Source organism: Phalacrocorax aristotelis, chromosome 3 (genome assembly GCF_949628215.1).
Source record: "Phalacrocorax aristotelis chromosome 3, bGulAri2.1, whole genome shotgun sequence".
In the NCBI taxonomy this organism is placed as follows: domain Eukaryota; kingdom Metazoa; phylum Chordata; class Aves; order Suliformes; family Phalacrocoracidae; genus Phalacrocorax; species Phalacrocorax aristotelis.
The window spans coordinates 106814465-106838349 of record NC_134278.1 but is presented as its reverse complement, the minus strand read 5'-3'; the positions used below and the strand labels follow the sequence as shown (position 1 = coordinate 106838349).

Below are 23885 nucleotides of genomic sequence, written 5' to 3'. Positions count from 1 at the left end.
ATGAGAGAAATTTCCGCTGTTGTCAGTGGTGTCAGGACTCCACCTAAAAGAACCAGACAGACAAATATGAGGTCCTTTTAAAACAATTCAAGATCAGTGTCTCCACTACGAAATATAGCCTATCCAGTAGAGTCAGTTAACATTAAAAGGCAGTTACTTTTGTTTGAGGTTGGGGGCTCAGCTCTGGCTTTGTTAGTACAGTATAGACAGGGAATTAATTTTGGGAGGGCTGCACAGGGGTGGGAGGGTTTCTCTCAGTCACCTGAAACAACCTCCTTAGACCATCCCGCTTCCTGTGGTGAAGGAAGGAAGACCTCACAGTGCCAGAGCAAATGTGCCTAAGTTAGATGCATTGTTTCAAACAATGCTGCATTCAGGAATCCTGCCCGCTTTGCTCAATGTGGTGTGTTGTAAACTCTGCAACCACTTGTTACAGCAAATGAGCGGGATGGCAGGAAGCAGCTTGCTGTGCATTTCTTTCCTGCTTAAATGTCTTGTTGAGCTGATAATTAATAAGCAACAGGACATTAGGCTTATCATAACTTTACTGGATGGATGGTAAATTACTTACCACTAGAGGTAGTCAAGACTTTTCCGTTATCTGTCAAAATTTTTCACATCTGTAGGAATTGCAGCCATTGATGTCTGGAACAGGGCACTCCTTAAGAACTGTAATATGCGCATGAATTATTATTGTATGGAAATCCCACATGGGATTCTTAAATTATGCCCATTTGCTTCTGCTGAAAACTAGGTACAACAGTATCACATGGTCTTACAACTGAAATAAGAGAAACTTTAGGGTTTAATAGTAGAGTAGTATGTGGTTTCTGTATATGCACCTTCTCAGAGATGCACTTAAACTGAAACAATGTTTCAGGACTACACAGAGATTAAAATATGGCCTACTGAATCCTTAAAAACTAAAAATTCCTAAAGTATCCTCAAAGTTTTCTTTATTAATTCTGCTCAAGTCTGATTCTGTTTACATGTGATGCTCTGGTGGGATAACTGTTCAGTGTCTCCTGGACATATGCAAAATGAGTAGTATAGGCACTAGTATAAGGCACGCTTATATTTAGCAGGGCATACTGGCTGACGTGCAATGCATATCCTGTGGGTTATGTCCTACCACAAATGGCTGGATGCTTAAGAGGGCTGCTGATCACGGTGCTGTGTTACGTATCCTCCAGGAAGGTGATGGGGAGCAGGTGCCGCTGACTCATGAGCCGATGAGAGGGCTGATGCTCATCATTGAGCAGCTGGCTATGAGTAACACTTCTTCAAAGGGAGCTTTTGTGTGCCTGTGGTTGTCTTTCATAGCAGTTTCTGTTCTTGTTTTCTCTTAAAGTCAGCTCTTCTGTTAAGGTCATCAAAGTGTGTCTTCATGACAGGAATGAGAAAAGCTTCAGGTGACGAGCACATTGATTGTGCATGCACCTGCATGCTTGTGGATTGCAGCACTGGACCTGTACTTTAATATCAGACTGTACCAGTGGTTCCCTAATGCGTTGGTACCCACCTGCTCACCAGAGCTCAGTTCAGTGCACTTGTAGGTGATTGCTTATACAGTCATCAAGCCCTGCAGTACCAATGCTTCACTTTCTGGAAACAAAGTAAAGCTGGGAGTTAGTGCATTGCCTTGTTGCTCTGTTTTTGTCATTGCACTGCAGCTAGTGGGAACAGGTCCTCCTAAGTCTTGTCCCCACTGAAAATATAGTGCTAGAGTCTAAAGATCTGTAACTGTAAAAGAGCCATTAAAGCTGCAAGACTCTATGCCTGTTGTAAAGCTTCTTTTTATTATTTTTTCTTTTTCCTCCTAGAGCCATTTAAAAGAATGTGAAGGATTTTCAGTCCTTTGTGAGGAATCCTCACTCCCAAGCTTCTGCTGGGGGACAGAGTAGAAACGGCATAGCTGCAAAATGAAGGCCTTTTTAAATTCATGCCTAACGCACGATGTTGCGAACATCACTAAGCAGGAATTACATTCTCGCATTTGAACAGTTCAGTTTTTCGAAGAGGCACTTCTTAGTTCATCTTTAAAAGCTTGAGGCCATTTCTTCATGATAGTCTGCTAATGCAAGGACAGTGCTAACAGGTTGCTTCTAAAAGCTTGTCACGTTTATTTATATCCTTGATGGAAGCGAGCACTGTGAAAGCTTCTCTATTAGGGCTGCAATGTAAGAGAAGTGAGTAAGGAACAGCTTTGAAGGAGCTGCATGATCAGTCAGATAGGGCAGTTGCAACACTTCATTCTCCGTGCTTTGGCAAGCGCTGACTGCTTGGCTTCTCGGAGCCACCTTTGCAGCAATGGCAAATGCTTTGGTCTGTGTGCAGACAGCCAGATTTGTAGCAGTTATCTGGACTTTTCGGGATGGCATAAGGCTGGAGGGAACGGTCCTGAATTTTTCTTCTCCTGACAGCAGTGAGTACTCTTGCAATTCAAATGGACAATCTTTGGCCAGTGTCCTGTGTTAAAGTCATCCTAATACAGCAAAGTCTTTCGTGGAAACCAGAGCAGGACAGGAAATGGTTTTTCTGTCTCGGGGGAGGTATTGAGTCTCCAAATTTTTCCTGTCATAATATAGGATAAAACCGGTCAAAAACCAGTTAGTTTTCCTGACTTGTCATATAGGGTCTAAGGAGATGTGTTTGCCTTAGATTTAGATTTTATTTAGACTTGAATTCTTTTAACTGAAAAATAGAATCTTAGCTTGTCCCAAAAATCTTGTTTTGAAATACAGGAATTATATTTTTTTTCCTGCTGTAGGAAATGGTAAAACGTTCTGCTTCATCATTTTTTATGAGCAACCACACACAGAAGGTTTGTATAAATTTTGCTCTCCCTGTCTAAAGTTACAGAATCAGTGTGACAGTGTATTTTGGGTCAGAAAAGTTCTCAGCCAGCTGCTAGTGTCTAAATACCTTATGTTGATTCCAGGACATTTCAGGGGGCTCCTACTGCAGCATATTTGTGCATGTTAAGTTTGAACATGTCTTCCTGCAAGTTCAGCATCAGCTTCTGCAAAGACGTTTGGTCAGGTTACAGAGAATTAGAATCCTGACTGGAGACAGTAGACTGCAAAAACAGCAGGTCACCTGTAGTCCTCCTCCAATTGCAGTCCTTCAGCAATCTTTGCCTCTTTAACCATTGGCCACCAATTCTGTGTTTTACAGCTGGTTGTATTCAGTCTGTAGCAAAATGTACCAATTTCTAGTAGCTCTGTAGAAGACCCGAGATTAGATATCAGTCCAGTTACAGGCAAATAGGGAAATATATCTGTCTATAGCCGATTTCTTACTATCTCATATTCTGCGATGCTGCATATGGCTGGTGAGTGTTTACACTGTGTGCCTTCAGCTCTGACTTAAGTAGCTCGATGATTTCTTAACTGTTCAAGGTGTTAAATGATCATTCAACGAAGAAGGGTTTCAGCAGGTTTCAAGATCACTGTGCTCTCTCATATTCTTACATCTTGTTATCCTCATTTTGTTAATTTTCTGGCAGACAGATGTGTCCTTTTATTGCTGCCTGCATAAAAATAATTAAAATATGAAGTTGTAACACTTCTCTAGTCAGAAGCAGCTGTTGTGCCTACTTCCAAAAGCAAAGAGTCAGTTTAACAGTGGCTTCAAATGCCCCAAAACAGGTGGTGACCTGGTCAGTAAGTCCACCCTGGCAAGCAGGCACATGTGCAGCAGGTCAAGGAGAGGCCAGGAGCAGCATGTGTCCATCAGTGCATCTGGCAGCACAGCTGGCTGCAGCCTGCTTCAGGATCACACAGCAGCAGCAAGAGCTGTGCCTGCTGGAAAGCAAAATGTTCATGAAGGCAACACGCTTTTAAAGAAACAAAGAACTTGGAGCTGCTGAGAAGCTGGCCAGGCTTGAGTACCAAAGCAGAGCAGCTGTGGTCATTGACACCAGTGAGTACTTCAGGGGGCAAAATCAGTCTGCTGGCTCTGCAGCAGCCCTGAGATGCCCTCTAGGCCCCTTTGATGACCACCACGCTTATCAGCACCGTGGTGCTAACTGGCATCAAAATGCAGTTTTTCTTTACCAGAAAGCAGCATGCTGAAAACTGTAGCTAAGAACTTCAATTTTTTTTGATGCAGCAGAAGCAGTTGTGGTGTGTTAAGGTGACAACATTGCACTGGCTGCTGCCTTTCTCATTAAAATGTCTCGGCAAAGGATGCTGAACAGCTTGCTTGACCTGTTCGTTCCACAAGCATCCAGGCAGGATATTCAGAAGTAGAACCTTTTTTTTTAAAAAAACAACACATAGTGTATTTTTACTTAATGTTGAGAAACATTTTCTCTGAGTTATAATCAAAACTTGGTGTATTTATACGTGAAAAAGATTAGTATAATTATCACAGAAAAGATTGAATATATACAGCTGCGGAGAGGAAGGCACTGGGGAAAAAAAAACGCTTCAGCATTGTCTTCCTGGTTTGATCTTGGGTTTTTTGGTCATAAGAAATGTCCCAGTTAAAAGCAGGCATTCCCTAGGAAATGTATATATATTAAATCATTAACTTGTTAGGAGGTGAGCAAGAGCCATAGATGGAGAATGAATTATCAGTTCACTAATTAATCTGTTGGTTTTATCAGAATATAATATCCCTGAGAGTGACATAGAATAATGATAGTTGTTTTTGGGAAAATTTGTTCCATGCTGCAGATCAAGTAAAAAAAATATAATAAAACAGAAAGGAAGAAGAAATCACAGGGAGAGAGAAACCCATACTCACTGAGGACTAAGAGGCAAGTATGTGGAAAACAGTTTCATCATTCCTATTTGTCATTTTTATACGCAGCTTTGAAGGAAAACTAGTTAAAGTAATTGAAGTTATTTCTCTTGGTCTGGCATTCATTAAAATCCCCTTGAATATGTAACAAATGTGGTTAATATAACAAAAGATCTAAACTGAGAAGGATGGGGCTTTTTTATCCCATCTCTCCCGCTACCACTTCACTGTGCTGCTGTGTTTGAGCATATATTTTTTTAATGTAGTAGTGAATACACACAATATTTTTGTTGTGGTTCTTACTTTAAAATACAGTGTCTTACCTTATCAGAGAAGGAAAAGCAAGACTGTTTCATTCTTCAGGATTGCTGGGCATGTTTTAAAATCAGTAAACATGGTTAAATGTTCTCTTACAAAAGAGTGTATTTAGCTGTTCAGGTTTAAAAGATAACCTCCACATGCAGGTGCATGCACATGCATGCACATACTTGATTGAATCTGGTGTTATGGCAAATTAGATGCAGTATCTGATTTGGAGATGGAAAAGTTGTTTGTCAACCCAGGCGGTGGAACAGTGCAGGCACATGCTCACCTGTTTTGCACTCAGCTGGCAGAGATTTTCTCCACTAATGAGAAAACAGCTCATTTTTTTCTTTCAGCTGTTATTTGTGATGCGATCACATTCCAGGTAATACTGATTAATACCAGGTAGACTTTTTCTTTAAGAACTGGAGAGCATCCCTAGCTTATTCCCTACAAAAATAGCTGGTAGAGGGTAATGAGCTTTTGCACAAGCTTATAAGAAAGAAAAGTTCTTGATCCAGATTCTTCTTTTTCTTTTTTTATCCAATAGAAATGCAGAACACAGTTTTATCTAAAGAATGCTGTAAGGGAGGAAATGCAAGTGTAAGTACCATCACAAGGTATCGCCACTTTTTCCTTCTATGTGCGCTAGTGCTGAAGGTCAGAGCATCAGCACCTCTCACTTCTGTTTCTGCCCTTTTTTCAGTAGTTCATTTCTAAAGTAGTTATCACTAAAGTAATAAAAAGCTTAACATTGCAAGTGCATAATAACTAGCAATGAGTACAGTACATTGCTCCTCAAACAGGGCAGAAATTAGTTGTGTGCCTATTCACCAATAATATATTTTTTATAAAATCAACTTTAAGACCAGTAACCCCTTGATTTGATACCTGAAAAAGAGAAAAAAAATATAATACTGATTGTCCCTATTTGCTGCCGTACGTAAACAATATCCACTCAATAAGAGCTCTACTGTTATACATGTCTGTGAAAAGTAAGCATCAGGAGATCACTGCCTCCAGAAAATACTTTAATAAAAGTGACTTAAGAGAATGAGAATGGCTGGGGTAATTTATCCTTTTATAATCCTTTCTAATCCACAACATTTCTGTTCAGTGTGGCAGTTTAACTACCAGTACTCTATGAAGTTTGACATTCCAGTCACACAATTGACTAGTTGCAGTAATATCTATCAGTTGCATCCAGTTATTATAAACAGAATTCTCCAGATTTGCTTCAGACCTTCTTTCTGACATGGGAACTTGGGCTTTTGGAAATGAAATGCTGAGATTCAGCTGTCAAGCTGAACTTTTCTCACAAGCCAGTTTCATGCATTTCATGCAGAAACTGCATTAAATTATATGAATTCACTCAAACAAGCATAGGCAATAAGCGTTGATTGTGGAGATCCACTCATTATTGAGGAAAATAGACCTTACTAAGTTTGATTAAAAATATTTTAAAGCAATGTTCTTAAAAGTTATGGGTCTTAGCGCTACATTTCAAGTCTTGGCAGAACAGGGCTGGTGTAGTCTTGGCTTATTGGATTGGCAGTTGCCTGGGCAAAGATGGGGAGGTGCTGGGACACAGCAGCCCTGGCAGAAAGAAGAAGACCTCAGCAGGGAGGAGGATGGGGGTAGGCAGAGGTGCCTCAAAGGCAGGTACTACCAATGAGTGGTAAGGGGGCTCTGCTTGGAATGAAGAGTGTGGAATTCAGAGAGATCTCTCTCTGAAATATGAATGTTTCTAGAGTACTGTTAGGTCTGATAGTCATCAAGTTTTCATGGGTTTTAACAAGAATAGGGAAACAAAGCGAGAGTGGTAATTCTACTTCAGTCCAAAGTGAATTAATTCAAATCAGAGAGTTTCTACATCCTTGCTTGACCTTGTGCTTACAGTAGATGAGGAAAAAAATTGAAGGAATTAATTTCAATCCTAACTTTTGTTGCATTTGTTATTTTCCTAAAAAAAAAAAAAAAAAAAGGGGGGAAAAAAAAAGATATATTTCTGATGGTCAGTACAAAAATTCATGGTTTTCTTCCCAAGCAAATAATAACGTAATGACTGTAGGAGGCTTGGTGTTCAGGGGGATTTTAAAAAAATAGCAAAGAACCTTTGCATATCTAAGACATTCAGAAAGTCTAGCCCATAGTGAGTCTTTCAGCACCGGCCTCTAGCACTCTCTGCCAGCTTTCGTTTGTAGGTGAGAAGTGGAAGACAAAGAACACTGGTTTTAGATTCACATTGTGTTTCTAATTTTTAGCTACTTTAAAGAAAATCTTCCTGCATATCTCCTAAGAAAATGGAAACTGAAAATTAGGTGCCACAATACTTCCTCATTTTCATGCTCAGAATGAAAAAAACTTGCATTTGTGGTAGAAAAGTACTTAAAATAGTGCAGGAATTCACTCAGATACTTCTGTCACAGTATTATTTGCTGCATTATTTATAAAACTTGAATTGATATCCACAGCTACAGCTCTTATTTATTCCATTTCTACATTCATATTAAATCATCACCTTTTAACTTATTAAACTTCACAGCATGATTCAATAATGCAGTATTTCTTATATAAATGACTTGAATAGATTACAAAAAAATCACATGTTCAGGAAAGTCATCATTGGTTCTTATTAAATTTTAAACAAGTTCGTTTAAAAAGCAAAATGCATTAAAATGTAGTTTATATGCTAAAAAAAATAATTTTAAATTCCTTAATCTCCATTCAACCACAGGTGCAACTATTAAAAATAGCTTTCTTTGAATGTTGGACTGTATCTTTCTTCTTACCAGCTGTGCCCCAGCTCCTGAGTCTAACCCTGCTCTGTGCCACACCATTTTCCCCAGCATATGCAGATTTCCACTGGTTTTGCTCTATTGGCATCTCCGGTCTTAAGTCTGAACTGCTCCTCTTTTGTGTCTCCTTCCACTGCTATATTTAAGTCTTCTGCTACCTTACACTTTGTGCCTGCACCTCCTCTTTTCCTTCTCAAAGATCCCTCGCATCTGCTGTAGAAGCAAATTTCAGTAAGAGTCTCTGGCTGCTTTCTGCCAACAGATGTATGTGTTATACATGTTCATTGTCCGTTTGGATGCTCTGCCTAAATCTGTGTGATGCTAAGTTTTACACACAGCAATTGCTCAATTAGTTACAGAGGCTGAAAGATTTTTACAGGGAAATCTGTGAGATTAGGAGTTAAGTCCTCAGGGAAGATGGTGGAAGTCTCCTGACGTGATCATGTATTTAAACTGGAATTACTGACACGGTTGTCCTGTCAGAGGAGCATTTTATATTCCCCCAGTCTTTTATTGCAGCATACTTGGGTCTGTAAAGTGCTTTGATGTTGGAGCTATATTTAATTGCCAGGCATTATTGTTTCAAATCTTTCAGGTTAAGAGTTCTTGAGTACATGGGGAGGCTGGTTTTTGTTAAGCTTTCCATCTTATCTTCTTCACACATGGTCTCCTGCTGCACGGACTTGGCTTAAAATTATAAAATGCAGAGTTAAGTCTTAAAGAGGATTTTGGAAAAGTGAATATCAGCTGTGGGTGGCTGATGAACAATCTGGATTTACCATGTAAAATCACATGGAGGAAAAATCCTCCTAATGTGAAACTAGAAGAACTCCTCAGGCTTCAGAGTCTATCCACAGTGGGGGCTGAACTAACGCATACCTGAATTAATAAAACTAACAGAAATTACCTCTTTTTCTCAGGAACAGAAAATAGAATTTCCATTTTGACTGTTACGTTATTATTGCAATGTTAAGTCTTGGGGAAACAGTCTTGGGTTTAAGTTGATTTGTACGCTTCTGTGTTCTTTCCTGAAAAGCCTTTTTTTCTTTACTGAAGAGCCATCTTTTAGTTCTGTCTGGGTACCTGGGGCTGTTTGTTTGTGTTGGTGTATTTCTGTGTTCAGCAAAGCCTAGAAAGCCTCCAGCTGCTCGTTTAGGACAGTATGATGGTGATTGCTCCTGCCACCTCCCGAGATCTTTTAAAGTGGAAAGAAGATTGGAAAGATCAGGGGGAAAAAATGGAATAATGGAAATTCCAAGAGCATGTTGGAGAAATACATCTGTGGTGCTCTGTTGTTTTTTAGCTGAGTTGTGCATTTTGTATACACAATGAAGGGAAAGCTGGGTTCACAATATTGTGTGTGGTTGTTTTTTCAAGGCTGGCCAATGTTCTCTACTCCTGTTTCCTAATCAGGGATTGATAGAAACTATAAAGACAATCCCAAACAGGCTGCAGGTTTTGGTTCTTGGAGAATTCTTTCAGATATGTTTTTCCAAACTGAAAGTATCTCAAATGTCTGAAACACATTCACTAAAGCAAAACTGCATGTACAGGTGAGTTGGTACCTAAATGGCCAGCAAAGTCAAGGAGTGAGGCTTATTTCTAATGCATCTCACTGACTCAGTGAGTTCTGCTTAAGCATCCTGTGACAGCCTTCCCTTTTAACATATGAATAAAGTTACCAGACTTTTGAGAAACTCTCTGACTTTCAAATCTACTCCAGTGGGATGAGCTGCAAGATAACTATGAGCAGTTTCCCACCCATTAGTTAAAACCAGATCCTGAATAAGAACTAACTGGCAATATAATTTTGAACATTTAAGTTTCTACCTAAATATTTCTATACATCTGCACCCTGAGCACTTTTTCGTGCTAAAAAGGACTGCATACTTTTGGGTTTTTCTCATAGTGAAATTAGGAGAAGGCTGAAGACTAATATTGGCATTGCTGTATAATACTAATACTGAAAGAAATTCAATTCATGTATTACAAATAGGGTTAGGAGCACCTTAGATTCCTCACTACAAGACCATTAATTCTTCATTTGCTTTTATGGGGTTTTCTTTTTTAGTTTTTATTTCTACTTTCCCTCAGCCTAATTCCTAGAAGAAAAGACTCAACTAAAACACTTCAGGCAACTCCAAGCATGGGGCTGAAGCACATACAACCAGGTTGGCAGTTTTCTTTGAAAGGCTAGATGCAAGACTTGGCATTTGTTCAGAGCTGAGGAGAAGGGGAAGGGAAGTATGGGGAAGACTTTGGTTTGTGCCCCAGAGATGAGGAACAACTGCATCTGTCAGGATTTGGCCTTTTGTCTTATGGGAATTGACCAGTCACTCTTTTCTTATTCAGAAATTCCTGCTCAAGTTAACAAGAGCTGTTGTGCTCTTTTGATATGTAATTGTTATTGGGTGACTTAGCACCAGTGTAAATCAGTCTGGAGTCTGATTTGAAACAGTTTGTGTCAGGGCTTTGGGACAGAGCTGTAACATTGGTATGTGCTGTGGCTTCTTTTCATCCTTCTGCCTTGGTTGTTCGTGGTTGCTGGTTGTGTGCTCTGGTCTAGGCAGGGATGCAGCCTGGAGCAGGTGCCACTGGGCTTCCCCAAGAGTTGAACTGGACTATAAAGGAAACATGACTCTGACTTTGTCCTGTTCTCTCTCTGCTTCTGGAGAAGAAGAAATATTTTGCCAGGTGCCTGGGAGGCACATACTACTTGCCTGCTCACATCCCGTGCTAGGTCATCAACTTTGCTGATGATACGTCATTTTTACAAATGACATGGAGCAAGCATGAATAGGTGCACAAGGATCTTATGAGGCTTCAGTGGCATAGCAATAAAATGGCAGATGAAATTTAATTCACTTGTATGTTAACTACAGTTCACTTACACATTGACTCTATGTTGACAGAGGAGAGGGAGGGAACAAAATCCAATCTTCATATCTCTGAGCTGACTGTTACTGTCCAGGAGAGAACCTGGCATTATCTTAATGACAGTCCAATGAAAACATCAGCATAGCAGCAGAAAAAACCAAACATGAATGTTGTCTATTCTTGGGAATGCCATTTTCCCACAGTACAAGGCTGTACTGTGCCCACATCCTGACAGATTCAAACTTGTCTATGACTTATTTAGAAATAGTTACAAAAAGCTCCAAAAGCAGCATCTGGCTTGGAGACTCATCTAGTTCTAGGTTGGGTTTCTGTGCTGCTTGAGCCTACCATATGCAAGTTCATAAATGCATATAAGCATTTATCAGCTGAGAGCGTAAGGCTCAAGCATATATGGATTTATTGCATAGCTCCGAGTCAGCATAGCAGATTTCTGTCTGCACTATATGGAAAGTAGTGTTTGCCCTTCTGCTTTCCCCGCTCTGACATGTTATTTTGCAGCAGTTTTTCTCATTGATTTTGACAGGACAGCTTTGCTACATGGTCCTGCTTTTCAGACTGTTGTTCTTCTTCTGGTGTCTGCTCTATAGACAGTTCCACCTGCATTTGTTCCTACCCTTGCATAAGCTTGTTCCTTTGTTGGGCTTCCAACTTCTGCTTTACCCTGCTGTGTTTATCAGTCCTGGATGGGACTTCTTTTACACACCACAATATTCACATACAGTCAACCCTCTGGTATATGTGTTCAGACTGCTGTTAAGCTCTGCAGTCCCTGCAGCCTTCCCCAAATATGAGAAGGCATATAGCAGAGCTTGGCAGGTTTTGGAGAAGACCAGCAGAGGTGATGAAAAGGCAGGACAGAATGATCATGCAGGTAAACAAGTTAGTACCTGTGAGGTAACCAAACACAGCAGTGAAAAAATTGATAGATGGAGGACTTAAAGTTTGTTCAAGTGAAATTTATAGATTGAGAGCAGAGAGTGTCACCTTCTGTTTGCTAAACGCTTCTCATGAAATTAAGTGTAGATGATCTAATGCTTTACAGGAGTCTGGTAGTTATTTGTTAAACAATTACATTTTACAGAAATATTTTGATCTGTCTACCAAAATGGTGTCTGCTTTTTTTTCACTGAAGTAGATAAGCTCTGTTTATTTTCCTGTCTTCTACTCCAACTATTTTGCTAGAGAGGGAAATAATTTTAATACTCAAGTGTTGCCATTTATTAAAATATTTAATGCACTCCTTTTCTCAGATGGGAAGGTGTGGAGGGATAGTTTGGGGGTCAGGGTGGGGATTATGGGAGAAGGTCCTGTCATGTATTCAGAGATGTGAAGTCCTCCAATAACAATCACAAGCAAATGGTATATTTCCAGGGTGAGGTAGGCATCAATATTTCAGCTACCTTCAAGCGAAGTCCCCCAAATTACTGAGTGCTTTTAAATTCTGCCTGAGTTGGTGGGAGTGGTCATCACCATACAATAAAGAGCAACCCAGTCCTCTGTCATCTAAGGTTGGTGGCAAAATCCCCACTGATTTTTTTAGTACCAGATTTAAATGTCTGGATCTTCTTTTCTTAAGGTGAAGCCATTTTCTACAAAGACCACTGTATTTCAATCTGAGCCTTATTATGTAATGAAAATTTTAGTAGGAGCTTATCCCAGATACATTAAACCTTACATTTACTGCAGTCAGCCTTGTTTCTTTCACATATACTTTCATAGCCTGAGAAAACAAGATCAAGGTGGTGGCGTTAAGAAATCTTCTCCAAGCGGTGAGGCCATCTCACAAAAAGCTAATTTGGGGTAAGCTGCATGCTGAATTTTACACAGCCTGTGTTCAGTACACTTGCTCCTCTGTACTGGGCTGAAGATGTATTGCCTGACTCAGAAACTGAGCCCAAGTTTTGTCACATCAATTCTCTGCAGGAAGCAGCTGTTTTCAGCTATTGAGCTGCTTCAGCTTGTGTAGTGGCAGTCGTGCCTTTTATCACATAAACAGTTCAATCCACGTTGCCTTTGATTCTGTGTCATGCTGCAAAACAAAACGAAACAAAAATCTGAAGGAGCCAAAAGCTATTTTATACTTGACAGCAGCATATAATGAATGGTGCTTCCTGGGGGAAAATCACTAACAGCTCCCTTTTGGTGTCAGGAACAGAGGCCAGCTCTGGTCAGAGTGAGAGCCACAGTAATTAAGCTCCAGTCCACCACATTTAGGAGAGGATAGTCCTGAGGGATGTGGAGTAACTTCAAGATGCCAAATTTCTCAAGGACTAATAACTTCCTAAAGAATGTCTGGAGTTACTCTGGGATTTCTTTGGAGGACCACTTTTCAACAAGGGAAGAACCACAAAGGGATTTCTGTCCAGCTGTCTGTATTCTCAGTTCATATGCTTGGGGCCGTACCTGTGTAGAGGGCACCTTTGCAAGTACAGGAATACCCACAGGCTGTACCAGCAGGACATCTCAAATAAATCCATACTTTATTCCAATTCAGTAAAATTCTTCCCTGGATTGAAACAGCATGTAATGGCAGGAATACTCTTGTAACTTCCACAAACAAAATTGTGTAGAGCAGGGAATGAATCTTACTGCAGTGTTACCTGATGTGTGCAGTTGAGTCGTAAGGCACATATAGCTTCGCCAGGGCATTTGATATCATCTTGCTGTTTTATGCTGAGCAGTAAAATCCCAGACCCTATCACAGCAGCCAGGGTTAAAGGCCTTTCGTAGTAGCAGCATCCGTTCCAGTGAGCCTGATGGTGACAGTGTCATGGAGCTCTATGCATATTGCTATATGAGCTAACCTCTTTGATAAGATCCAAATTTTACATCATGATGCCACTTATTTAAAAAAAATTAATTTAATAGCACCTGTCTTTATTGCAGTAAAACTTATGTTGCACTGGCAACATGTTGGACAAAATTGCTCAGAAATGTCCCAAAACACCCATCCTTATAAACCTGCATTATTTCTAATTGCCACTTCTGAAGAGAGAGAGCATGGTTTCTTCTCCTAATGTCATTTGATTTTGTGTTGGCTAACTTTAAGGTTGGAGTAGGTTGTCAGGCTTCAGATCAGTAAAATATGGCAATAGACAGGTGTATCCTTTTGTTGTTCTGTATTGTATTTTTGACCTAAACGTTTGAAGAATTTTGTGATTCCAGTGGCTTTACAAATAGCAAAGTGAAACAGAGGCACAGAGAGAAGTAGCAAGTCAGTAGCAGAACTGGGAATAGATCTTGGCTCTCATGCCTGCTGTCAGTAGTAGTTCAGCATTCATTCCTCTCTGTGATGTACTTTTTCACAGCCCTGCATAAACACCAAGTTCTTTGGGGTTTGTGAATGGAGCTCAGTAGCACAGAAGAAAGAGCCAGAAGTGATCATGAAGCAGAAACACAGTAGTGTTAGAAGATCCTTTCAGTGCATTTGTTTCTGTTGTTTTTGAGCTGGCAGTAAAGTCTTTAGTGAGCAGTGCATGAAAAATCCACTGTGTTGTAGATAGAAGGGGTTGCCATGAATTAGGCATGTCTCAAATTGTTTGACCTATGCTAAGTTTAGGAAGGTCAAGTCCTTGTTTAAAAAGTCATGATCACTGACTAACACGAAGGTGTCTCCTTTACATCGCAATAAGCATTGCTGATCTGTCTCTCAGTGAAGCTGGCTCCTGCGTTACAGTCAAATACACAAGCTTTATCTCGTGCTTCTTTTTTAAATAACATTATTGCTGAGGAGAGGTGGTGAGATGAGGTCAGGAGAAACTAGGAGAGTCAGCATTTACCTGCTTTCATAGTCTAGAAGAAATGGCTCATTCTGTCCCCTCCCCATTTTTTTCCTCCAGGATTGTCTGTCTTAGTGTATGTGTCTGTCATGCATAGGTAAGGGGTCCTTTATGATGTTCTCATCTTTATTTGTGGGTTTTTTTCTTCCTCTGAAAATCTGCCCTCACCTTTACTGTCCACTCCCCAAGTAAAGTGGAGTAGTGAGATGTCCTCTGCATGGTCTGGGCTTTTCATGCCTCCTAGAGAATGCTAAAGAGAAGATGGAAGCACCTGTAGGACGTGTTTGGTTTAGTTTCTGCCAGTTGGTCCATCCTGGAAAGTCAGATTTACTTTATTAAAGAGTTACTGGGTAGAAACAAAATGTAGTCTGTGGAGCAGGGCGGGGACCTATCTCTTCCATTCTGCCACAGTGTGCAAGCCACATGGATACAGAAAATCATGGGGTTTTATGTAGCTACTCTCTAACTGAGCCATGGAGCAGCTTTCAAAGGAGGCGGAGAGCTGAGCCCAGCATTGAGGCAGCTCCAGTGCAAGCCTCCAGTAGAAGCATGTTGCCCTTTGGGAATCTGGTGCAGCATACCAGTATGATTATTACCCCAGCAAATGCAATAGTTATTGTTGCTATAGCATGGTGTGCAGGCACTGCTATAAGCATGGCCAGTCACAAAGGTAAAAAAAACAAAAACAAAACCAAACAAAACAAGAGGACCCACTGCATACCCAGATGTCACATCTTAAAATGCTGAATCTTCAGCATGATTGTGAAAAAATAAGGGTCAGCTGGGATTTTTTTTGTCCTGCTTACACTTTGTACTTTCTGTATCTTCACACTGCCTATGGATATATATTAAATATATATCACTTCATTTCAGTGCAGGCACAGCAGTATATAAAACAATGGTAAAGGTCTGCCTACAGTAAAATACCTGTACTTCTGTTACAATAGTAAGTGCTGACCCATCAGTTCTCTTGAAACGGAGACCATGGCGGTGTCATGCTTAGCCAAGGATACACACTTTATGAGCATTTCAGTCACGGAAGTTAGTTACATCAAGACTCTGTATTACATGTAGTACTTTGCCAAATCGGTACTGGTTTTGAAAGATGACACAAATTACTTCCATGGCAATTTAGTGGTGATTCAAAATTAATGTATAGTCTGATTAGATCTCCATTAATCAAAGATAGTGGTTATTTTGTTGGAAAATGTTAACATTTACTCAACACTTTTTACAGAGTGTTCCTACCATCATGGAGTTCTGCAGGAGTAACTTCATTAATAATTCAATTCAGCTTTATGTACTGCTGCCTTCATTAAAGAAGTTGGCTACTGACACCACTTGTATTTAATGTTCTGTTAAGCTTGATTGAGGTACAAGATTAAGTCCACTTATATCTCCAAGAGGGAAGACAATAAAATTCTTCTGCATTAGTAAGATTATAGCTATAATTAAGCTGCTGGCCAACCTGTACGGAGCCTACAGCTCTTCACTGTAGACTAAGTTAAGTCTGCACTCTGAAACAAAATTGGCCTAATTAGCTCTGAAAGAAGGCTCAAAAGACTGGACCTGATAAAGGCCATCCTAGTTAGTAGTAACCAAAATTTACAAATTTATAATTTTTGAGGGTGTCTTTTGCCAAATGACCTTCGGTATCTATTCTGCAAGTACAGGATGCATGTGCAAACTACAGGCACAAGGCAAGTTGAGCCAGCTTGTGTCCCTGCTGAGGCACACTCATGAGCAGTGGGGAAAGTTTACATTGGCATACAAGCTTTGTTTGCTTTTACTTGTAAGACTGAGAATAACCACCTAAGATTTGGACAAAAAACCCCAACCCATTATCAAATCTTTTTCCCTGTTTCCCTTTCTAAAAAAGTATTGTTTAACAAGAATACTTGAATGTTTTACTCTCTCTCATAACATACTTGATTAAGACCACTTGTTGTCTAACGTAGCGCACAGTGCCCATTCTTTGCCCAGTTTCTAACTGGACTGTTAAATCAGTATTGATGAGTTGAGGAAACCTCTTATGGCTTCTTTAGTGAAGAGTTTATTTGTTCAAATCTGTGAATTCGACTCTTGCTTCCCATCTTTTCTCTGTCACTGTGTCCCTAGTTCAGTTTTCAGTTTACGTCTGACATTTCTTCCTTCTTACTGGAGATTCGCTTGCTCACTTTAACCCTGTGATCTTTATTTTTTCAGAGTCTTTGTCTAGAGTGATGCCAATGCATTTGAGTTGCACTTCTGCTTCTGTCCTTCTCTGTACTTTTATTTATTGTGTTTTGAGGCCTCCAATAGCAAATCAAAATGGAGACATGCAACAGCCTCTCAAGTATTCCACCCAACAGTTATAACATCTGTTGCAGTTTGGGTTAGGATTTAAAACAAATTAAGCTACATCACTTTCTGAAGAATAAAAAATAATTTATTATTCTAAAGTCATAGAAGATGCAGAAGCTTCAGCAAAAGGGAAGTAGAGATGTTAGTAAATTGGCAGTGACCTTGGTCCATCTGCCAGGGTAATTTTCCTGCCTTGGTAATTGAAATGAATTCAAATGCAATTTGAAGGTCATCAAGGATGCAAGTCAAAGACTTAAGCAGAGTTTCTGATCAAACATTAAGTTGAACAAAAGTTATGTATTTGACTTTTCCTTTTACGAACTGGTGAAGAATTCTGCCAAATGTTAAATTTCTCTTATTTATTCAGATGTCTTTGTTACAACAAACTTTGACTGCAGCTTAGCTCTTCACTTGAGTCCAGTACCCACTGAAACACTAAAGGACAGAGGAGGGTCTTTTATCGATGGTTATCTTGCAGTTCAGCAGTAAAGTGAATGCTGAGACAAATCATAGAATCATAGAATCGTTAAGGTTGGAAAAGACCCTCAAGATCATCGAGTCCAACCGCTAACCTATCACTGCTAAGTCCAACACTAAACCATATCCTCAAGCACCACGTCTACCCTTCTTTTAAATACCTCCAGGGATGGAGACTCCACCACCTCCCTGGGCAGCCTGTTCCAATGCCTGACAACCCTTTCGGTGAAGAAGTTCTTCCTAATATCTAACCTAAACTTCCCCTGGTGCAGCTTGAGGCCATTTACTCTCGTCCTATCGCTTGTTACTAGGGAGAAGAGACCAACCCCCGCCTCGCTACAGCCTCCTTTCAGGTAGTTCTAGAGAGCATTAAGGTCTCCCCTCAGCCTCCTCCAGACTAAACAACCCCAGCTCCCTCAGCCCCTCCTCATAAGACTTGTTCTCTAGACCCTTCACCAACTTCGTTGCCCTTCTCTGGACACGTTCCAGCACCTCAATGTCCTTCTTGTAGTGAGGGGCCCAAAACTGCACACAGTACTCGAGGTGCGGCCTCACCAGTGCCGTGTACAGGGGCACTGTCACCTCCCTATTCCTGCTGGCCACACTATTTCTGATACAAGCCAGGATGCTGTTGGCCGCCTTGGCCACCTGAGCACGCTGCTGGCTCATGTTCAGCTGGCTGTCAACTAACACCCGCAGATCCTTTTCCTCCAGGCTGCTCTTCAGCCACTCCTCCCCAAGCCTGTAGAGTTGCATGGGGTTGTTGTGACCCAAGTGCAGGACCCGGCACTTGGCCTTGTTGAATCTCATACCGTTGGCTCCAGCCCATCGATCCAGCCTGTCCAGGTCCCTCTGTAGGGCCTTCCTGCCCTCCAGCAGATCGACACTTCCACCCAGCTTGGTGACATCTGCAAACTTACTGAGGGTGTGCTCAATCCCCTCATCCAGATCATCAATGAAGACATTGAACAGGACTGGCCCCAACACTGAGCCCTGGGGAACACGACTCGTGACCGGCCACCAACTGGATTTGACTCCATTCACCACCACTCTCTGGGCTGGACGGTCCAGCCAGTTTTTAACCCAGCAGAGTGCACTTGTCCAAGCCATGAGCAGCCAGCTTCTCCAGGAGAATGCTGTGGGAGACAGTGTCAAAGGCTTTATTAAAGTCCAAGTAGACAATGTCCACAGCCTTCCCCTCATCCTCTACACGGGTCACCTTATCATAGAAGGAGACCAGGTTAGTGAGGCAGGACCTCCCTTTCATAAACCCATGCTGGCTGAGCCCGATCCCCTGGGTGTCCTGCATGTGCTGCGTAATTGCATTCAAAATGATCTGCTCCATGACCTTTCCCAGCATCGAGGTCAGGCTGACAGGCCTGTAGTTCCCCGGATCCTCCTTCCGACCCTTCTTGTAGAGGGGCGTCACATTCGCTAGTTTCCAGTCATCTGGGACCTCCCCGGTTGACCAGGACTGCTGATAAATGATGGACAGTGGCTTGGTGAGCTCCTCTGCCAGCTCCCTCAGTATCTTCGGGTGGATCCCATCCGGCCCCATGGACTTGTGAACATAAATCCCAATGCAAAATAATTCTTGAAAGGAGAAATAGAGGGTCATCTGAGCAGTCTTGGCCCATATGATGAATACAGTGTGAGCAGACATGAAGGATACTGACACTTGCATCAGAAATTTTGATCTGAAAAGCAGGGCTTCCAAAATCTATACTGGGTGTGCCAGGATCCATTCAAAAGTTTTTTTGAAAGAAATTAGTAAGGTGATATATGATGGCTGGACAACCAGACTGTGCCTTTAAGATTTCCAGGTAGAGTAAAGAACCAAGGAAATAAATGGACCTTGGATTTAGTGTATCCCCTACAAAATCTTACTCTCCATTTTCCTGGGCAAAAATCATTTACATTAAGTGACCATGCATAAATTTTTGAGAAGCTCTTCCATTTCATCCAGAATATGTAGTTCAGCATGAGGAACTGATTTTTAAAATAATTTAGAACCAGTCGAAGATCCAAATGAAAATAAAGGGAAGGGAAGATGAATCCTCTATCTTCCCTATTAGGTATCCTAATTATTGCCAAAGAAACCTCCTTGTCAAGATTAGGAGTAATACTGCCTTCAAAAGAAAAATAGCCTATTTCAGCAGGGTGAGCCATATTCCCAGTCTCTTCCCCCAAAAATGGCAATATTTTGGACCTTCAGCTAATCAGTGAAAATGATAGACACCTTGACACCTTCATTTGGCAATATGCTTTCACCAACAAACCAAGAGTTGTCAACCCCTAGCTTTGGCAATCCTAACTAAAATGAAGCCACTCCCGGTCCAATTAACCCTATGCACATTTTTAGTGCATCCCCTACAAAATGCTGCCTTTCTTGGTAGCTTGTTTTCCATGGTGAGCTTTCCTTCTGCCACCTTACCACACCCATCTAAGCGGATCAAATCTAATAAGACATTTTGGCACCTCAGGTTTTAAAATACACCATTTTCACATTTCTTACAGCATGCTAAAAGTATTAGCTGCATAGCCCAATTACCACATGAGGAATGACACTAACAGAAAAACAGGACCTTTGATCTATCACCTGTAGAGCCGTTCCCCATGTCTTTTTCTGCCCAGCACACTCTCCATCCCATGCCTTGCGTGCCCGCATGGCCGGGCTTTGCACTGCTCTGCAAGCCCAACACTCCATCCTGTTTCAATGCCAGCTTTGCCCAAGCCCGGCCAGTTCTCTGTAACTGCTGTGCTTTCTTCTTCAGGTGGGCTACTTCTCCATCTTGGTGTTTTAGTTTCAAAATGGGGATATGAGAAAGTGGTGTTTTGATGTGTAGTGATTGTAAACAAAGATGTTTGAACATGGTCTGGGGCTGCTTGAGATGTGGTATTCATTAATTAGCCCCAAATTATATTTAATCTGACTAATCTGTGTGGTCACACCATTGCACATGAACTGTGATCTCAAACAAAACAAATCGAATCCAGCTCTGATCCTCTGAGCTGGTGTGATGGTGCCTAGATTAATTAATTATTCTAGTTGTGCGGCTGATCCCATGAAGAAAGGCAGTGTGCACCACGCACGCTGTGGAGAGGTTTGCAGAGATGATTGTTTAGCAGGGACTCTACATATGGAAATTTGTTCTCACTTCTTCCTTTGTGCTATCCCATTTACAAATGGAAATGACTGCTTCATAGCCAGTTCTCATTATACTTCTGTCCCATGAGATATGTAATTAGCACTAGGAGAAATCCCACGGTAGCTGGGGCTGAAGCCTCATCTCTGCCATCGAGGCTGCTCCACCAGGAAGAGGGGAGCAGGGAGGCAGCAAGGCTGGCAGAAACCTGCCCTTGCCAAAATGCCTCAGCAAGGGGCAGAGACAGTCCACTGGAGTCAACCGGGGCTGGCCAAGGGGCCAGCCAGGAGTGGCCAAGGCAGCGGTGATGAGGCAGGGCCCAGGTGATGAGCTGTGAAGTCAAGTCACAATCAGGCACAGTGTGCATACAGTATATGTGTAAACAATATATGTTTATATGGTTAAATTCAGGGGCAATGTGGAGTACCCTGCTAAGTCTGGTCAGGGCAACAAGAGCCTGCTGTTGCCTTCATGTCCCTGACATCCAGATAGGGCTCAGCCGTCTTCTGGTGAGGGAGACAAGCAAATCCACCCCTCACTGCCCTCGGGGCTGAAACTATGTCGCTTAGCCAGGGTTGTACAGCTGACTTCAATTAACCTGTTCCTGCCTTGCACCGATAGCAGACACAATCAAGGCTGTGAATCACTGAAGTGTCATTTCATTGCACACCTGGGCAAGGAGACAGGAAACTAGCCAAACACTACAGAGTTGATGTATATTACTGGGTCACTAGTTTCCTCTAGGGAGGTGCATGTGTGTGTTGGTTTTGAGAAAGATGTGTATATTAGCACTATCAGCAGGCTTGTTAAAGGTTTGCAGCACTGCTTTTATTACATTGAATAGCAGAGCACAGGTGGGACAGGGTGTAACAGCCATGCAGCAGATCATGCTCCTTGCTAATTTTAGTGGAGCTAGGGAACCACATGGAAAGATTGTATCTTATTGTACTGAGCTGTATTTTGTTTAATAAGGCAATTTAAATATAGGCATTAACTTTCTGGCAAGGCATAGTAATCTTGTTTGATGTAACGTAAAGGAGGTGGTGGTTGTGAGGGTTGGTTTTTTTTTTTTCTGGAAAAGAGGATATGCTGCTAAAGATGATTAAAAAAAAAAAGGATTTTTTTTTTAGACAATCTTTTTGCAGTTGCAGGATTGTTTCTGCATATGCTTTGCTCCACCAGTGCAGCCATCTTACCTGAAAGGAACATTGTGAGTGATCCCATTCCGCATCTGTTCAGGAAGCTTTCTTAAAACAGAAAAGCAAGGAGACCAGCTAGGCTATTATAACAACATGTAAATCTTTCCATGTGCATTCCTCTGAGTCAGCTACAAGGCAAAGAATCGTTGTTATCCTCAGTGTACAGACGAAGAGGCTCAGGCTGACAGAATTGTTTTGATCTTGGTTTCCACACCAGTAGGTAACTCACTCAGCTTCGTGCTGATCAGACTTCCTCCCCTCAGGTGGCTGGTTACTGGCTTGAGACCAGATCCCAGGAAAGTGGAGCAGGGCTCAGGAAACGAGCTCCCTGTACTTGGTAATGCTGGCAGATTTTGCATGTTGATGTAGATGCCTGGGTATTTCTAATCCATGTTTTCCGATGTAGGTGATAAAATGTTTGCAAGCTTTTTCTTCAGATGAGCTCCATGCTTACACAGCTCACATAGGTAGACCTGTGTTTTCAGGTCCTCCCTGGACTCTGTGATTCAGAGAGCATATTTTTGATCCTCACAGAAAGCAGGGAATAAGGTATTTCCTCCCCAAACTCTTGAAATCCAGAATGGTTTTTCTGAGAATATACAAGTAAACTGCCTAATTTTGACCTTGAAGACAATGAAATATTGATACCTTCCAAGTAATTTTAAGGGTTTTTTGTTTGTTTGTTTCAAATGGTCTTGATGGTGGACTAACACAGACCCTTTTTTTTTTTTAAAAAAAAAATTTAGTCTTACCCACAAAATACCTGTAACAACTATTTTACTGGTAATTTTTCTATTTAGTTGCTATGACTATATGGGCTGAAGCAGGGTCAGGTTAGCTTGCACAGGTGAGGACTGAAACAATGGCTTTATCACAAACTGATCAACCAAGGTCAACCCAGCATGTCCCTTTTCATACAAATAACTTGCATGCGACAGTTATATTTCACATGATATGCCACCAGTGTGATGGAGATTGTTCATAGTCAGTGTTTTCTGTGGGGTGATTGCTGCCTTCAGGCACCACTGTCCTTTGATGGCTGCTCCGCATCAGCCCTTTTCTTTGTCCTTTGGTGACGCTGTGAAAACAAGACACGAGCAGGAGGGGAGTAATTCATACAATCTAAGACCAGCAGCAGTAAAAATGCCTTAGTACTGAATCGATTGCTATGGATCGGTAAGCGATTGCAAGATTGCCTGGTTACCTTATCTATGCACTTCTGTCCCTCAAGATGTCTGGATTTCTGTTGAGAACTCGGTTCAATGTCCTCACTTGTAGTGCTAGCTTTACACTGATACAGCAATTATCCCAAGTGCAGTGTTCCTGTAGATTACCAATGTGCTCTCAGCCCTTCTCTTACTGCATTAAGCTCTAACAGGTAATATAATTTTCATTACACAGAGCATTTCAGGTGCGAGAGCTCTGAAATGAGAAGTTACAGTTTGTTTATTGCCAGCGTCACTTGTTGTAAATAGTTGTTAAATTTGTCAGGCTGCCTGCTTTTTTCTTATTCGTAACGCTGTGAAGGGACAAGACAGTGCCGTAGAATTGCTGCAGTGGTCTGGGAACATAAGTGTTTTTGAGGATGACAAGGAAAAATTGTGGATCAAAGTGTGTTGCAGGTAGGAAGGAGACTGTGAATAATTCATTCTTAAATAATTCTTCATATTTAGAAATTAATTATTTTATGGTTATTTAAGCATCTTATGTTCATGGCTATTCCAAGGTACCTTGGCCAGAAATTGAGCTGGGGAAATAAATTATAGTACTTCACATTTTTACCCAAATGTTTGCTTGATGGTGATTGATGATATCTGTCTGAATCCCTGGTTTAAATCCTCTGCTTTTGAGGGTATATAGCCTTGATTCAAGGGGTAATGGTTTTAAACTAAAGGAGGGTAGATTTAGACTGGATATAAGGAAAAAAGTTTTTACACTGAGGATGGTGAAGTGCTGGAACAGGTTGCCCAGAGAGGTTGTGGAGGCCCATTCAAGGTCTGGTTGGTCAGGGCTCTGAGCAACCTGATCTAGTTGAAGATATCCCTGCTCACTGCAGTGGGGTTAGACTAGATGGCCTCTAAAAAGGTCCCTTCCAACCCAAACCGTTCTATGACTATGATTTCTCAAGAGCTCCCTAGCACTAAGGGGCTACAGGAGGAGTTTTGTTGTGTGCAAAAAGGCTGACAAACCTAA

General features: G+C 41.4%; 1 protein-coding gene across 1 annotated transcript in view; it reads left to right on the top strand.

Annotated features, from left to right (window-relative positions):
- Nucleotides 1-23885, top strand: part of HHAT (hedgehog acyltransferase) — a 161487-nt gene that overhangs the window by 125835 nt on the left and 11767 nt on the right. The gene's annotated exons all lie outside the window — the stretch shown is intronic.